Source organism: Camellia sinensis, chromosome 3 (assembly GCF_055761805.1).
Source record: "Camellia sinensis isolate YWXY chromosome 3, ASM5576180v1, whole genome shotgun sequence".
NCBI lineage: Eukaryota > Viridiplantae > Streptophyta > Magnoliopsida > Ericales > Theaceae > Camellia > Camellia sinensis.
In genome coordinates, this window is record NC_138963.1 from 76631561 (window position 1) to 76651112 (window position 19552).

Genomic DNA, 19552 nt, shown 5'->3' on the forward strand with positions numbered 1-19552 from the left:
AAAATCCGCTATGCTCGTAATCATCTCTTGCGCCACAGGTGATAATTATCCAAAATTAAATTTAATTTATGCGCAAAATATTGATTTTCAGGAGTTAATCTACAAAGATTTCTGTCAACCGAATAACCTCCCACTAGTTATGGCATGTCTAAAAGCATGATAAAAAAATTTAATTCCATACAATCGCATCATAATGTAGATTCACAACCAACTCATGCTATGTCTCAATTAATAATAAAATTTAAACAAATAACAATTAATCATGCTATTCTAATTACAACATACTAGAAACTCTAGGCAAAAAATAACAATATGTTATATTTAATATTCAAATTATGTCATAACAAAAACTATATCACTTCTGAAATTTTCTGGTATTTTCTGAAATTTTAAATAACTAATAAACACACATAAAATAAGAAATAAATATTCCAGAATCTGGTAAAATGATATAACTATACTAGTAAGTAGTAAACTACAACAGTATTCTACAATAAAAAATTCAGCCCCAGAAACTTAATCATGGAACACCAGATGCATTTTAAACTAGAAATAATGAATTATTATTTCAGGAAAAATATTTTTATTTTTATAAAATTTTCAAAATTTTGCAGATGATAAAAAAATTAATTCTGAGTCTAATGGTACCAACCACGCTTAAAACAAAGCTATAACGAATTAATTATGATCATTTAACGTAATTCTGAATTTTAAAGAAAACAAACAAACCCTTAACCACAACCGTCAAACCAGCCAAGCTGGCGTGGAAAACGACGCGGCTCGGATCGGAGAACGACTCAGTGCTTGTCTCAGCGTCCGGCGCGCGTGTGGGTAGCCTGGACGGCGCGCGCGTGAAAGCGCGGAACAACGCGCGCGTGGCAGCGCGTCTTAGCACGTGAAGGTGCGTGAGAGCGCGTGAGAGCGCGTGTCCGCCGCTGACGACGTCATCAAGAGCATGAGGCACACCCGCCGCCTTTCGGGGTGTTTTCTGGTCTGATTTCGGTACTCCCAAACTCCATTATTCACAACAAAAACATTTATGGCATCGAAAATCACATTTAATGAACATAAAAATGAGGTGTACCACATTCTCAATCTAATGGGAGTTGAAATTTTCCTCTTTTATAAACATTCATGTATATAATGTGTACATATATATATATATATATATATATATATATATAAAATATATACATGATTAGAGAAAACACGAAAATACCCATTCATGCTTTGATACCAATGTAAATCTAAGGTAAACGCAGCAGATGAAAAATTATGGTCATACCTTTTCCTGTAGAGTCTGAATTGAAGGATCTCGTGGGTAAATCACGTGCTTCCTGAATCTGATCAATCAACCAAGCAATAGAGTGATATTACAGAATGAATATCACCCACACAAGTCACAGTGTAAAATGGCTCATGATCGTTGTATTTTAGGAGAGAGTCAGTATATAGGAACAACATACGACATACGTTGTTTTTCTCTTAATCACCCATATCACATATTATATTAGATATGTAGGATAATAATAAATCTATCCATATCAGTCATATCAGATATATAAGATATCTATATCATCTGTCCATATCAGTTGATATAGATAGATATAGATATCCTGAGTGGTTATCCAAATAGGTTTTGAATTCAAATTCAAACTTATTTGGATAAGGTTCAAAAGGTTCAGAAAAGGGTCATGCCACATGGGCGCCCAATTTCTAACATAAATATTTAAAATGAAAATGGATTAAATAGAATATAACATTTAGGAATATGACTTTTTGAAAAATGATCCTAAAATTAAAAGTAATTCTAACTATTTAATTTTCTTTTATATTGATTTGGAAAATAAAAATATGTAGAAATAGAAATTATATAAAAATTATTGAAAAAATTAAATATAATTATGTTGTAGTTGGATTATCATATAATTATTTTATATGATATACATACATATTAAATTATAAGATTATAAAATAAACATTCTTAATTAAATTAAAATATCAACTGTATAAAAGAAATTCATCAACGACTAACTGAGAAAGAATCACATAACAATATCAAAACCCAAAAAGAAAAAATAATGAAAACATCTCAACGATAGATATATTTCAGTGTGTGAAGTAATTAATCATCTATAATATGATGTCAAAACATAAAATAACTTACTGTTCAACAATTGAAAAAATAACTCAAATAATAAATCCAAACATGAGAGATTCCTCACGAGTATCATTGTTGTGCAGGTTTTTCTTCCTGTAAGTTGTGATTATATAAAATTATGTAGGAAATGAAATATTATTTAATATATAGAATCACTATAAAATTTAAACGACAAATCCATAATATATAATTGGTATTGGGTATTGAATAATGCACAGAAAAAAGAAAAGAAAAAAAGAAGACAATTTAGCATTAAAAACAATTCTAATACCCTTGAAAGCATTAAGAAGAAAAACATGAAATGCAAAATTGGTATTGGATTTGTGGATTATCTCAATTTACAATAAAAAATATATGAAAAATAAAAATTTGTCAAATAGAATCCATATAAAATAAGTAAAGTTAGTATAATTTAAATTATATTTAGGTTTGTGTAGAACTCTATATGCAATTAAGAAAATATATACTGACGTGACTATCTTTAAAAAAAGTAAACAGTGATGCCTTATACCCCCAGTGGGGGTCGCACCCCCAGTGAGGTGGCGCGCCCCCACTGGCTGCCAACTGAAAAAAAAAAAAAAAAAAAAAAAAAAACAGTTTTTTTCCGCCAATCATGGCCCTCCACCTCACTGGGGGTCGACCCCCAGTGGGGGTATAAGTCATTTTTCAAAAGTAAATACTTATAATGTGCTACCTAAAGATGAGAAAAACACTATTTTTAATAATATATATATATATATATATATGATGTATCTTAAAACAAAATGACCATAATAGACATCAAAATACATCCTTAATATTAGTTCAAAGTTTTTCTGCACGCATCTTTTAAAAATAAAAAATCTTAGGGCCCATCTTTTGATTAAAAATAAATAAAAACCCTAATTTCTTCATTATTTTTCACTTCCTCCATTGTTTCTCATTTTCTCTATTGTCCACTCTATTGTCTATTGCTTGCTAGGGCTAAGCAAAGAATCCGTGAAATCCGTAATTCAATCCAGTCCAGTCCAATCCGATAGGTTTGGATTAGTTTTTTGAATCCGCGGTTCAGTTCCGGATTAAAGAATTAAAATCCGTAGTCCACGGATTAGTTCTGGAATGAACCCCACGATTCCGGATTGGAATCGATCCCGACCGTATACAAATACTCTATATTTTTGTTATACATCCTCCCCCATAGTATCTTCTCTTATTCTATATAAAATCTAAACTCAAACCTAAAACCGTATAATATCTTCTTTTATTACTTTTGTTTGTTAGTTTTTAGTTTTAATTTGTAATGGCTTAAATACTTATAGTAAAACCAGTTTTCGTATGGTTGTTTAAACTCTAGAACAGTATGTCGCTATTATAGAAAAACATATTGCTATCGTGAAACTAATATAGCGCTATGTTTATATTTTTATGAAATTAAAGTGTTATATATATATTTATTATTTAATTATGTGAATCTGTGGTCTTAAACCGATCCAATCCGTATTTAAATTGATTGGTTCGGATTGGTTCTATAATTTAAACGGATTGGATTGGTTCTAATTTTTCAGGAACCGTAAATAACGGATTGGTCCTGGTTTTAACCCAATCCGGTCCAATCCGGACCATGCTCACCCCTATTGCTTGCTACACACTCGATAGTTAAAAGTGTGTTAAAATGTGTTATATAAGAATTTGGTCCAATTAAATGTGTATTTATAGAAAACCAAATGATTAAATATATATATATATATATATATATATAATAATAAAAAAGTGCAGTGGAGATGCTTGAAAAAGTATGGTGAAAATGATCAAAATTATATTTCAGCATCCCTATGCTCTCTCTCTCTCTCTCCGACTCTGTTGCCACATTTAGCAAGTCTGCTAACTATTGTTCTAGTTAACAACAAAGTTACATGTGAATTTTAAAGAGTCTTAAAATTTGACATTAATGAATTTTTGGAGAACCCATTGGATATGCTTTAAAAAGCATGAATAGATCCCAACTTGAGTTGTAGAAATACAAGGGCATATTGATTGCAATGTACGCAATATCGCCACAAATGCAAAACATGGAGGGGCGGATCTATAGTGGGACTGGGGCGTGCCATGGCGACCCCCAGGTTTTGGGAAATTACACTACTACCTCTATATTCATAGGTATTTGTAAAATGTACCATTGGATTGCCTCTTAATTTTTTGAAAATCATTTTACTAATTCTATATTTTCATTAATTTTTCACAATGTATAATGAATTGATTTCTGACTATTTCGTATGCTACTTGGCATCAATAAGATTTACACAATTTTATTTATACAATAGGTGTATGTCACTTCTTTTTATTTTTATTTACTACATATTGTCAACTAATAAAATGGTTTCATTAATATTTCATGAATTTAGAAAAGAATTAAAAAGAAAAAAAAAAACTTGTTAGATTTATTTATTATTGTAAAGTAATTTTTTCACAACCCTTGTATAAGAAATTACTCTCTATTAGTAATGTAACAACAATTTATTTATTTTTATTTTTTTTCACACAATCTCCTTGGCCCCCTGGACATAATTTTTAGTTCCGCCACCGAAAACATGTGCTACACACTTCGGTCATCACAACTAGCATGGTTCATTCAATAAGCACAAGTTGCAAAATATGTGAGATTTGGTAAAATGGGTTGATTTAAATCTACTGAAAGGCAACAGGGGACCAAGCGGAGACTGCAAAACTTGAGACAAAAATCAAAAGAAGTTTAGGAAACTGAAGATCATCTAAACCAGAGTTCACAAGGTCAACAGCTAAATCACTTTATAAGAATCAACATATCCTATCTTTATAATTTCTTCCATCACAGTATCAGCAAATCTTCAGATAAGTGATCTTAGACCTATTTGTTTTGGCAACTCTTCTAATCTATTCTTCAAACATATCAAAAGAGATGCTAATAACCAAACACAGCCATCACTCGCATTTCTCTGGAAGTGCATCAACAATTTCAACCTAACTCACCACATAAAGTACACACTGTCATACATGAAGAACACCGCATTCACATACAAGATGAATAGCCAGCTTATGATATTAAGCAAGCAACATATGGATAAAACAATCATCGTAGACAATCAAAATCTTTCAGTGTAAGCCAAGTTAATCTAAATTGATTCTCTATAATGGGACCTAATCAACCCATACAATTGTAGACGTACACACTCAACATATTGATACAACTTCGTGTTCTTCTAGGCATGTGCCAAGCACAAAACCATACTTTTTTATGCCTAATAAACTAGAAATTGCCTAATTAGTAGAATACATCAAGGTTTATTGAACACATACAATAAACCATCTTGATCACAAAGTCTAAAGTACTCAGAAAGTCCAAAGCCAGACAAACGCTTCAAGTTCTGTGATTTCGATCTTAGGTGTCAGAGCTGGCATTTGCATCCCATTTATTGCACACCGAAGTTCACTGAAGAAATTCATCTGCAAACCAGAAGGTGTGGCGCTGATTGCAGGAGGCTTCTGTTGGTTGAGTTTTCAGAATTTATTTTCTGAAAAATTATCAAAAGTTAATTTGGTTTAAAAAAACAAAAACTCATTAATTTCATATGGATTTCTCTTTTTTGGAAAAGAAATAATTTTTAAAAATTCAAAAATAACTTTGTTTTTTATTGTTCCCCTGCCCTATGCACCACTCCCTGAATACATCAAACGCAGGTAAGGCAAAATTATTTATTTGAATACAAATATCCAAGAATAATGAAAACAAAACAAAAGCATATGGCAAATCCTAAACAACCTAAACATTAACCTAAACAAAGGCAGACCACAGTTTTATAATTAACCAACACAATTACCTTGTACTGGATTCTCAAGAAAGGAAATATATATATATATATATATATTTCAGGGATCAGCCTGAGTTTCCCCCAGCTTGTAAAGTAATTGTGGCTGATGGTTTCATACGCCATGCTACCCCTCGCCTTTGCGCAATATAAGGCTTTCTCACTGACCCAAAACAGAACCAATGTTTAAAAAGTTTTATTATAGAAAGAAATACAAACACAACTACTTTTTGAGAATAGGAATCAATAAGTGATGATAGAAATGAAAATAGGAAAAAAAAAAATAATAACGCCTTCGAACAATCTTGGGAATTTCCATTTTTAACTAAGATAAATGATTGACTGAACATGTGTTACAGATAAACGCAAATTGATATAGTTAACGAGAACAGAAGAAAGAGGAAGAAATGACCAGCTGCAACAGTTGGAAACAGTGAAGGAAAAAGAAAAAAGAAGGGGGGAGCAGAGAATCACCATGAGAAGAGAGACATGTAATAAGGGTGCGTTTGATGATCTCCTTCAGTGCCTTGTAATTGAAATGTATTGTGCACGGCATACAACTCAGTCTGAGTTGTTGATACATTGCCTACAAGCATACCACAAGGGCTTAAGAAATGCTATGTATACAGTTTATTCTACTACATCTTCAGGATTCAAGCTAGACATTGTGAAATTTGAGTGCCTTATTTATAAGCAAGCTCAATAGATTAAACTAGTTGCTGAAATGTTATGATATACTCGGCGGTATGATAAAAAGGAAAATTTCACTAACTGCAAATTGACATGTCAACTAGAAAATTAACTGAAGATCAAGAGCTTACTATTGAAATCATAGAGACTCCATAGAATTCAAATAGATCCAAATTAAACCAGACCAAGTAGTGGTATGAACACGTCATGCTTGAGAGGAGGATGCAGGGTATGTACATGTACACGAATAAATGAAAATAAATAACCAAGATAACAATAGGGCATGATGAGATTTGGTCTTATAGAATTCAAATATAAGGCCAAGTTCAGAAACAATTAACTCCATCCATAAACCAAATCTCACCACTTTTAGTCAGAAACACAAGTTTAATTTGAAGTGATTTGTCCTTTTCCAAGCTCGTTAAAACCCTAGAAAGTCACTCATTCTGGACAAACGAAATTGAAGCAAAACTAGTAGCTTTTAAGTCTAGATGAAGAGGATATTAAAATTTAAAAAAAAAAAAAAAAAACAATAATAAAAATAAATTTAGAATCAATTGTAAACAGTTACTAATCAGCTGCTGTTGTTGAAGAGAATGTCCCTGAAGTCATCGGCATCGAGGAGATCGCGAAATACATACAACAAATACATTCCTGCAAAAAGAAAGGCCATCTGTTCGATGATTGTACAAATTTCTCAAAGAAATTGGGACAAAAAAGTGTACGAAACCCTAACTCTCCGATTATTCTGCTGCAAATTTGTCAAAGCAAAAAGGTAGAAAAAAATTTGGACCATTTCTCGATTTGTGCGTGTCATCCTTGCGCAGGGGCCATGCTAATCTTCTCTGTATCGTTCCAATTTTATCGGAGGTCCCCGAAGAGACAACGTATTCTCTTTTCTTCTTTGTTATAAACTCCATGTCTATAACGTTGAAGTTTCGATGTGGGACTGGGACGACATCAATCAGACTTGACTTTATGGTTGTGTCTGCTTCCATCTTCGTGAATTCCAACAGACACATCTCAGGCTCCATCGAATCGTAGCCATCACCTGTATGTATACTTTCTCTCTCTCTCTCTCTCTCTCTCTCCGTATGTATGTATATAGGTGTGGTGTTTATCTATTGATTCTTCATTGGTCGAATTGAATCTGCCCTCGAGAGATTAGAAGCATGTGAGGTTGCATAACGCGTAATGGAGAGTAATAATTGTGTGGTTATTGTGGATTGGTTTGGCAAGGGCTTATTGGGTTTTTTTGGTTCAATGAGTCATAAAAGATAGAATAGGCTCATGAGCCACAACAGACAAAACAACCCATCTAACCCTATAATCATTACATTCTTCTCTCACAAAAAAATCAAAAAAGTCAAAAAGCTAAAAGTCCTTCCCAAACTAAGCTTTTGAGCCCAGGCTCATATAGTCAAAAAGGTCAAAAAGCCAACTTACTTTCCAAACGGAAGCTGTATAACGTGAATATTTACATATTACTGATTATTATATATATGAGTTTTGTATGTTTATTATATGATGTGAATATTCATATTGTAAACAGTCATTACTTGTTGTGAATTATTATATTGTAATGTGTTACAATTGGTGTTGTGACTATTACATTATAAATCAATATTAATATTCACATTTAGAAATAATCATACAAGCGCAAACAACATTAATGTGTTATTTTACCAACATACATTTGTAATGTAAAAGTTCACATCAACATTTATTCACCACAACTAACATTAAACCAATTGTTATGTGTATACAAATATAAGCAACCACCAGCAATATAAATGTTCACAGCGTTTACATTTGATCGATATGAATGTTCACACCGTTGCTTCTTCATATCGGAGTAAGGTAGACGATTTAAGATTTGGAGAATGTGATTTTCTCCCTAAAATAAGGGAGAGATTTTCTCTCTAGAATGAGAGAAATTTTCTCTATAAAATGTGAGATTTATTATTATTATTTTTTATTGTGTATTGGTTTCAAAATGAAAACACACCCAAAAAGTTTAGAAGAGTGATTTGGTCATATTATCTTAAACATGACCTAATAGAATATTAAAAAAGAAAATTGAATAAATGGAATATAACATTTAGGAATAAAACTTTTTGGAAAAATGACCCTAAAATTAAAAGTAATTCTAACTATTTAATTTTCTTTTATATTGATTTGGAAAATAAAAATATGTAAAAATAGAAATTATATAAAAATTATTGACAAATTTAAATATAAATATGTTGTAATTGAATTATCATATAATGATTTTATATGATATATATACATATTAAATTATACGATTATAAAATAAACACTATAATTAAATTAAAATATCAACTATATAAAAGAAATTTAACAATGACAAACTAAGAAAGAATCACATAACAACATTTTAAACCAAAAAGAAAAAATAATGAAAACATCTCAATGATAGATATATCTTAGTGTGTGAAATAATTAATCATCTATAATATAATATCAAAACGTAAAAGAATTTACTGTTCAACAATTGAAAAAGTACTCAAGTAATAAATCTAAACTTTAGAGGTGCATCGGGTGTATCATTGTTGTGCATGTGTTTTCCTCCTGTAAGTTGTGATTATATAAAATAATATAGAAAATAAAATATAATTTGATATATAGAATCACTATAAAATTTAAATGACATAATATATAATTGGTATTGGGTATAAAATAATGCACGAGAAAATAAGAGGAAAAAAAGAAGAAGAAGACAATTTAGCATTAAAAACAATCTTAATATCCTTGAAAGAATTAAGAATAAAAACGTGAAATACAAAATTGGTATTAGATTTGTGAATTATCTTAATTTACGATGAACAACATATAAAAAAGAAATATTTGTCAAATAGAATCCATATAAAATAGGTAAAATTAGTAAAATTTAAATTAGGTTTGGGTTTGTGTAGAACTTTATATGTAACTGAGAAAATACATGCAGACGTGACTTTTTTTATAAAAAAAAAAATACTTATAATGTGCCACCTAAGTATGGGAAAAACACTACTTTTAATATATATATATATATATATATGATGTACCCTGAAACAAAATGACCATAATAGACATCAAAATACTCCCTCAATATTATTCAAAGTTTTTTTTTGTACGTGTGTGGGTGATTTTCCGACCACACTGCCCGCTTAGTAACCAACTGAAGAGCACTGGCAGAATAGATGGCACCTGACTGACCTGCAACAGAAATATAAGAATCCCGCGGTGGTTTCGACCACCCGGAGGCACTCCGACGATCAAGTCAGTATATCTCTCAAAGATAAATCAAGTACTAAACTCACAAGCTTGAGTATCAAAAGCATACCTTAGACCCATGGGGGTGCCTCTCTTTTATAGCCAATACAATCCTAGTCCCAATAGGAGCCTGACCCTAATGGACTTAGGATTACTGCTAATCTAGGACTCTCAGTGGATTTAGGATAAACTCTCTAAGAGTCTCATCTTTACCCAAACTGAAGTCTTCTTCCAATCTAGGACTCTTGTCCATATCCAGGTTGAGTTCCCTCTTCATTCTAGGACTCTTGTCCCCTATCCGCTTATCTCGGATTCCGATATCTTTGGAGGCAACCTCGGCCTTGCCGAGATCACCTCGGCGTCACGACCAGGACACGTGGCACCTCGGCTGACACGTCGGGGTCACCTTGCCACGTGTTGGTACTCAGAAAATATATCCCCACAACTGCCTCCTAGGTTCTATTACCTCGGCATTCTGAGGTGATAGAACCTATACTGTTCGTTTATCTGTGCCCCTCTGTCCGAGATCAAACTCGCCGACCTCAAAGCTCCTTGGACCTTACTGTCCACTTGTGTCAAGTATCAAGATTCATGCCTTTCAGGCTATTTGAGATCGCACCTCCTAGCCAAGGTTTATGGTTCCATCAATTCGTAAACTCCAAGAGCTTTGCAACTGCTTCACTTACTCTCTCTGGTGAGTTCCCGATTTCCAGTCATCTATTTGACTTCGGCGATTTTCACATCAGCGTTCATTTCACTTAGTGGGTTCATAAATTCTTTACTTGCTATTAAGCTCAATCTTTCATAACTCTTCTGAATTTGTTTACTTGCCATCTGTTGCCTTCTTGCTCATTGGATTACAGGTTTGGCTGACCTGTCGACGTTCAATTTGTGGCATGTGACCTCGGGGTCAATGCCAGGCACTTCATAAGGTGTCCAAGCAAATACCTCAATGTTTGCTCTCAAACAAGCTTCAAATTCTCTTTCTTCTTCTTCGGCTAAGCTTGAGAAGAAAGAAGCGTTCTTCATCCTCTTCCTGGACGAGGATTTTATTTAGTGCCTCTTCACTCTTCTCGGCTGGCTCCTTGCCGACATCATCTAGGACCTCTATGTCCTCATTTTCAATCTCTGCCTTCTCTGGTTCTCGAATGCTGCAGGTGGATTTCATTGCTGCCATGGAGCAATTCTCCGCCTGCAGTTGATCCCCTCTGACTTCTTCAATCCCATGTTCTGTTGGGAACCACAGTAGTTGATGCAATGTTGAGGGAACTGCCCTCATTGTATGCAACCATGGCCTTCCCAAGATGATATTGTATGGCGAGGGCGTGTCAATCACCATGAATTCTGTCTTGATCTTCTTCTAACTGCTCTTGCATAATTCTATACTTAGAATATTTTGCATATCTTTCATACTTTGCCTCCTTTGTGCGATCTTCTCGGGGTTACATACCTCGGGTATAATAGCTACAAAACTTTTACTTCGGCAAGATACTGACCTGCAAACTTTTCATAAATTCTAACAAGTGTGAAACATATTCAATGTTAACTTTGCAAACTTTTTCTCAAGTTTCAACAAGTGTTTAAACGGTGATCTCGGTCTAGCCTACTTGTAAATTGCTACAAATTTCAACAAGGATTAACATATACTGTAACAGGGATCAACAAGGATTAACATAATAAGTGTTAAACAATAAGCTATTTGTAAATTGCTACGAATTTCAACAAGTGTTTAAACAACATACTTAGCTTTTTCCTCAACCTATAAATTGCTGCAAATTTCAACAGATGATCATATGTCGGCTTAACGTTATCTTGTAAATTGCTACAAATTTCAACAAGTGTTAAGCATCTTCTTTGGTTTAACCAACCTGTAGATTGCTACAAGTGCTTAGCAATAACCTCGGCTTTGCTTCAACTCGTAAATTGCTACGAATTTAAACAAGCGAAGAGAAACAGTAATCTTGGCTTAACTTCAACTTGTAATTTGCTACAAATTTCAACAAGTGAAGGTAAGGAACCATCTCAGCTTAACTTCAACTTGTAAATTGCTACAAATTTCAACAAGTGAAGGTAAGGAACCATCTCAGCTTAACTTCAACTTGTAAATTGCTACAAATTTCAACAAGTGAAGGTAAGGAACCATCTCAGCTTAACTTCAACTTGTAAATTGCTACAAATTTCAACAAGTGAAGATAAGGAACCATCTCAGCTTAACTTCAACTTGTAAATTGCTACAAATTTCAACAAGTGAAGATAAAGAACCATCTTGGCTTAATTTCAGTTAAGCATCATCTCGGCTTAACTTCGGTTAAGCATCGTCTCGGTTTCATTTCGGTTAAACATCATCTGGGCTTAACTTCGGTTAAGCATTATTTCGGCTTAACTTCGGTTAAGTATCATCTCGGCTTAACTTCGGTTAAGCATCATATTGGTTTAACCAACTTGTAAATTGCTACAAATTTCAACAAGTGGTAAACGCATTCTTCTTCTCTCTGCCCCCCCAGTGTGAACTTAAAATCCACTTAGGTTCTCATCATACATGTACCTTCGACCTTGTCGCCGAGGTTTAATTCAAGCCGAGGTTTTCAGCCTTGGTTTCTCTATTGATCTTACTTGGCTCCAACCTGAGTTTGATTTTCGGCCTCGCATCGGCTAGCCGTTTCTCTTTTCTTGTTCCGACGCCTTTGTTCCCGGCATGTCCTCCTCGGCCCTAGCATACTTCTCAATTCTGGCCAACTTTAGTCTGATCTTATGTGTTTCCTTTTTATCTTCTGGGATCTGAGATCTGCTCATTGTGCTCTTCTCTTCTCGGACTCAGGTGCCGAGATCTTATCTTCTGGAATCTTGGATCTGCTCATCAGATTGAGCTCTTCTTTTCTCAGACCTACTTATCTAGGCCGAGATCATGTCTTCTGGGATCTGGGATCTAGGATTTGCTCACTCAGGTTGAGCTCTTCTATACTTGAATGTTATCTCCTTGGGAGTGCTCATGCCCCCTGTCTTTGCATCCCTTCTGAAAGGGTCTTCGTTCCTCCGTAGGTATCTATCCTTCCACACCTGGAGGTCATCTTCGTTGTAGTATCCGCTTCGATCTGTTGTCTTTGGTGCGTCACCTTCCTAGCCGGCATCTTTCACTCCGTGAATCTGGTCACGAGTTTCTGTGTTGCGGTCGTCCCCTTCAATGTCGAGATCGATAGGTCTCCCACTCCCAGTAGGAGCGTTGTCTCTAATCTGATCCTTTTGTCCGTCATTGGCCATCTATTCTTCTTTCTTTTCCACAGACGGCGCCAAATTGTGTGGGTGATTTTCCGACCACACTGCCCGCTTAGTAACCAGCTGGAGAGCACTGGCAGAATAGATGGCACCTGACTGACCTGCAACAGAAATATAAGAATCCCGCGGTGGTTTCGACCACCCGGGGGCACTCCGACGATCAAGTCAGTATATCTCTCAAAGATAAATCAAGTACTAAACTCACAATCTTGAGTATCAAAAGCATACCTTAGACCCATGGGGGTGCCTCTCTTTTATAGCCAATACAATCCTAGTCCCAATAGGAGCCTGACCCTAATGGACTTAGGATTACTGCTAATCTGGGACTCTCAGTGGATTTAGGATAAACTCTCTAAGAGTCTCATCTTTACCCAAACTAAAGTCTTCTTCCAATCTAGGACTCTTGTCCATATCCAGGTTGAGTTCCCTCTTCATTCTAGGACTCTTGTCCCCTATCCGCTTATCTCGGATTCCGATATCTTTGAAGGCAACCTCGGCCTTGCCGAGATCACCTCGGCGTCACGACCAGGACACGTGGCACCTCGGCTGACACGTCGGCGTCACCTTGCCACGTGTTGGTACTCAGAAAATATATCCCCATAGTACGCATCTTTTAAAAATAAAAAATCTTAGTGCGCATCTTTTGATTAAAAAACATAAAAATCCTGTTTTTTCAATATTGTTCATTTCCTCCGTTGTTTCTCATTTGCTCTATTGTCCACCCTATTTTCTATTGCTTGCTACACACTCTACTGGTTAATGCACTATAGCTTTCAGACTTTGGAGGTCTGCTCAAGCGTGGAATCATTTTTAGGTGGTTAAAGTATGGAACACAGACTCGAAAATGCTTGCTTTTGTTAGGTGCCAGAGCTGCATTTGCAGCCTTCTTCTTGCTACATCCATGGAAAAACAAAAGACCGCAGTTATAACAATTATGTTGCTTCTTTGTAAACCCAAAAGCCACATTGCATCCTCTACAAGTCGATTGATCAGTACTAGAGATAGATTTGTGTAAACAAATTGCAACTATAAAATTTTATACTATAGAACCATTTTTATTATTTTTATTATTGTAATATTTAGAACTCAAGTTTCAAATGAAACAATTAGGGTAAATTACACTTTGCATCCCTATACTTTGAACCAATTCTCACTTTGGCCCCTACACATAAAATCATGACAGTCAACCCCTTACACTTTTGGTCAAATCTCATTTTGGTCCCTGCACATGAAATTGTAACAGTTAACCCTCTGCACTTCTGGCCAAATCCCACTTTGGTCCCTGCACATGAAATTATGACAGTTAACCTCCTGTATTTTTGATCAAATCTCACTTTAGTCCCTACAAAAGTGTTAATGTCCTCTTTCTGTTACTCAATTATTTAAATGTTTAACAGAATCTAGTTATGTGATAAGAATGTGACTACAACATGAGGGTAAGAAAGGAAAATCATCTACATTTTTCACAAGTACATACTTTATCTTAAATTTTACATTAAAATATGACTGTATTAGGCTAAAATAAAACACAGATTGTGAACAATTAAGAAGATGAACTATCATTTTGCATAAATTGGAATCACGAAACTTTGTTTGTTACGGTAACACAGTCTTCTGTCTATTCATCTCTCTTTCTCTTTGATTTCTTTGTCATATTTTTTTTTTTATATTTCAAAAGCTCTACTTTATTGCCTTTTCGTCCCAATTTTTACCATATGAACATATATATATATATATATATTGTATTATATAACTCTCATGTACTTATCACGTAGGCCAAAGTGTATTGGTGAGAAACATGAATGATTTTCCTCTTTTACCCTCACTTCATAGTCACATTTTTGTCACATGACTGAATTTTTTTTAAAGATTTAAACATAAAGTAATAGAAGAGGAACATTGATACTTGTGTAGGGATCAAAGTAGGATTTGATTAAAAGTGTAGGGGGTTGACTGTCACGATTTCATGTGTAGGGATCAAAGTGAGATTTGACCAGAAATGTAGGGGGTTAATTGTCATGATTTAATGTGTAGGGGCCAAAGTGAGATTTGGTACGAAGTGTAGGGTGCAAAGGTTAATTTACCCAAACAATTAAATTCGGAAATCAAGTTCCTTCAAAAGCGAAATATTACTTTTATATTTGGAAAACCAATGCCGAATTAGCAAAATCAACAATCTTCTAAGAAAAAAGAAAGTTTATGAAAAATAAGAGATATTGTAAGTCTTCAATGGAGTTGTCAATGGAGGGTTTTCAATGAGGTTGTTAATAGAGGGTCTTCACTATGTCTTTAATGAGGGTGGAATCGAAAATGGGTGTGTGAAAAATGGGTCTGAAATTTTGAACAAAAATATGAAATGAGGGTTTAGGTGGTGTATGTATAAGGATAAGAGTTGGGGTTATAATTAGAACATCTGGTGTGTGAATTGAAAACAATAACATATAACCAAACTAATAAGTGTATGTACTATAAAATGATGTGCACAAAGATAAATAGGTGTGTGGAAATAGAAGTTCCCCCACCATAGGCCTTCCCTTTATATAATATATATAGGAGATGTTACAATGTGCACACTCAAAAAAGTGCATATAGTATGCCTTTCATAACCTTTTCATAAAATTTCATAACTTAAACCTAAAATGTCATAACTTTATCATTACAAAAGTCATAACTTTTTTTCACTAAAAATGTCATAACAAAATCTCAGTCATAACAAAAATCACAAAATGTCATAACATTATTATTCCTAACTTTAGGGTGCACATCATAAATTCCCTATTTATAATTTTACTACAAAATGTCATAACACACATCACAAACAATCATAACGTTCATTATAAAAAATCATAACTTTTTTACAATGTACATCATTTGAAAGGGTGCACATTGTAAATTTCTCCTATATCTATATATATATATATATATTAACTTAATTTGTATTTGAGTGGATAATCTTTAATGGAGAATTCTATTATACACACCCCTTATCATATGTATCATTAGTTACGTTATTTTGTTATTTAGTTATGATCAATTTTCTTCTTTAGTTATGACATTATTTTGAGACTTTTGGTTATGCCTCATTTGTGTTTGTTTATGATTTCTTTTTTTTTTTTTTTTGGTTATACCTTATAAAGTATATAATTATACCATTTCCTTCTATTATTATAAGGTGCATATGTGTGCCATAGTCTTTCCTAATCTTAATATTATGATAAATGTGCAATCGATCAATTTGTTTTTCACTAAGGTTCCGTTTGTTTTAATGTAAAATATTTTACTCATTTTTTGTTATTTGGTTGAACAAAAAGAAAGTAAAACACTGTTTAAGGAAAATATTTTCGCATCATTTTCTAAAAAATGACTTACCTTTAAAAATTTCATTAGTTAATTTTTACAAAGTTGACTCTCACTTTTTACTTTTTCAACACATTTATGTCATGTTTGATTGGAGGTTTGGAAGGGAGGATTGGATTACTAATCAGCGGAACTCACCAAACCCTTGTTTGGGTGCAACAAAAGAGAAAATATCATTTTGCCCTCCAAACTATCATGCGTTTTTCACGTTGACTCCCATACTTCAATTTATTTTAATTTAGTACTTGAACTTTCTACAAATTGATCAATTAGACCCAGCCATCATTTTTCGTCTATAATTGGACGGAATGTGCTGATGTGGTATTAAAAATTTCATTTTACCCCCCAAAGTATACCTTAAAAATCAATTTGCCCCCCAAACTATACTTTAAAAATTAATTGGCCCTCCACATCAGCACATTCTGTCCAATTGTGGACGGAAGGTGACGGCAGAGGTCTAATTGATCAATTTGTGAAAAGTTCAAGTACTAAATTGAAATAAATCGAAATATGGAGGTCAACGTGAAAAACACGTGATAATTTGGAGAGGGAGAAATGATATTTACTCGCACCAAAATGCCATGAGATTAGCAATCCCATGGGAGTATTAATCCCATGCCATGGTGGGATTAGCATTCCCATGGGAGGATTGGGGTAGTTAATCCCTCCACACAAATTGATAGCTAAATCACCGTTTTGCCCTTCACTTTACAAAACTAAGAAAATTGTATTATACGTGAAGAGGGTTTTTAGGTAATTTTATAGATTTAGTCCTAACTAACTAATGCCACCACAATAATACACAATCAAACACACTTTATCTTATATCTCCAACATAATACCATCACACTAATAATCTCCTCACTCAATCCCATTGTACTCATAATCACATCCAACCTAATCCGCCAAACAAACAAGGCCTTAGCCTTTTCAAATAGAGTGTTGCTATTAACACCCATCAATTATTTTGGAGTCCCTATTTTTTTGGACCCCTACTTATAAATTTTAAAATCCTTAAAATTTCTTTCCCCCCCAAATAATACCAAAATTATCCTTGTAAAAACATTACACTCATTCAAATGCACACCTCCGCACCTCAAAAAATCTATCTCCCAACCAAAACCCTACAAAACCCTCAACAAATTTAATTTGTTGATTTAAAATCTGAATTGCGGGTTTCTTTTTGTGGGTTTTTGTTATCTGATCATTTTCATGGCTTCTTCAATGTTTAAAGGAGTTAAAAATCCCACACTCACTACAAGAACAATAATAATGCTTAATTGAAGATTTACACACTCTGCTATTGAATTGTGATGTTTTCTGTAGAATTCTTGATTCTTATTCCCGAATGTTTCTCAATTTTCTTATTTTTGTAAGTTCTTGATGGGTGAATTTGAATATATATATATATATATATATATATATATAATTCTCTACCTATATATTGTTAGTCTGAGATTATCATTCAATAATTTATCATATATTCACTGCATAATTTTTCCTTCCCTTCCATTTTAAATAATCATGACTGTGTTTCTTGAAGTTTTCTGCAGAATTTTTGATTTCTTGAATATTCATTGTTGGAGAAGTGTATATAATAGAATGGTTGCCACCAGAATATTGCCGCCAAATGATTTTTAAAGATTTTGAATGTGGAATTTGAGAAAGATTGATGGATAGTGATGGAGGTGGGTACTCTTATAAATCATATCTCACGATGTAGTGGGTATATGGGTTTAATTGTGAAATGGGGTGTCACAAAATTATTGATGTCATTTGTAGTAATTTCATTTGAGGTTATTAGTGTAATAAAAAAAAGGTCAAAAAATGAGGGGTCCAAAATAATTGATGAAGTGCTAATAGTAGCACTCTTTCAAATAAATATCTTAACTCACTAAAAAGTCATAAATGACACTTTATTTAATCAAAATTTATCTTTTAGGCAATAAAATATTTTTGTTTCAAGTATCAACCAAATGCAAAAAAATAAAAATAAAACATCTTTTGTGTAAAATATTTTACATTGAAACAAATGGAGCCTAAATCTCATCACTTTTGAGGAGATATACATCTTACAAAGTAAAATTTTGTTTATATATTTAGGTAAGAATTAAAAAAAAAAAAATGAATGAAATATAAATTAAAATTTTAATTTATTTTTCTTATTTTTTTTTTTTTTAATTTTCAAATTCATGTCAGTTAAGAGGTTTCTCATTTAACCTATAAACTAAATATGAGAAAAATATTTTATTTCTCTTCATTTGTTATCATTTTCCACCAAATCTGTTAATTCAAATGTAACTGTTAGTTTGTGTAATTGTGATGTTAAAAATAAAGCGAAAATAAAAAAAATTACAAAGTTTTATTTGAATTCAAAGTAGTGTTTCTTTTCTCTTCTCTCGAGTCTTTGATTTTGAGATCTACATAAACATGTTGCCTATAAATTGTGAAACATTGAATTACTAACACGGGCCGATGTTATGAGTTCAAACTTCGGTATAGTCTCTTTTCACACAAATAGATCTTGTAGTGACAAAAGTATTGTGCATTGAAACATTTTTTTTTTTTTAATCACCAAAAATTAATAATTAATTATTAAATTAACACCTAAAGGAACTTAAACTCTTACTCTCTTCTTACAAGCACTTGAGTCTTATCCCCTAACCCACTCCTATGAGTATCATATCCTCTGAAGAAAGATTTGGTGGCCAAAGGGTTAGCCACACAAAGTATAATCCCATGGTTACTAAAACAATCCTTAAGGTTTAATTCATGAATTTGAGTAAGAATTTGAAAAGAAAAAAATGCAAACCACAAATATTTTTTTCATTTTCTTGCAACATCTTAACCTCCACTGTTTTCATCTATGTGTGATTTAGCTTTATGACATTTGAAAATGAATATATAACCACGTATATCTTAACACATGTTTCACACTTGGTGTTTATTTGGATAAAATGTTTAACGTGCACTT

At 33.3% G+C, this 19552-nt stretch overlaps 1 long non-coding RNA gene and 1 other non-coding gene across 5 annotated transcripts; both read right to left on the bottom strand.

The window, feature by feature from the left end:
- Nucleotides 1–5167: 5167 nt before the first annotated feature.
- On the bottom strand, nucleotides 5168–7853 carry LOC114316738 (uncharacterized). Of its 4 annotated transcripts, XR_014364173.1 has the most exons (5): nucleotides 7037–7853; nucleotides 6804–6882; nucleotides 6457–6568; nucleotides 5995–6145; nucleotides 5168–5688 (listed from the first exon to the last, which is right to left on the bottom strand). It is a non-coding gene; the product is annotated as an uncharacterized LOC114316738 (long non-coding RNA). The 4 variants fall into 4 exon arrangements; XR_003648291.2 differs by having other exon boundaries at nucleotides 6457–6882; XR_014364172.1 differs by having other exon boundaries at nucleotides 6804–7853.
- Nucleotides 7454–7556, bottom strand: LOC114316747 (U6 spliceosomal RNA). Its single transcript, XR_003648299.2, has one exon. It is a non-coding gene; the product is annotated as a U6 spliceosomal RNA (small nuclear RNA).
- Nucleotides 7854–19552: the final 11699 nt, after the last annotated feature.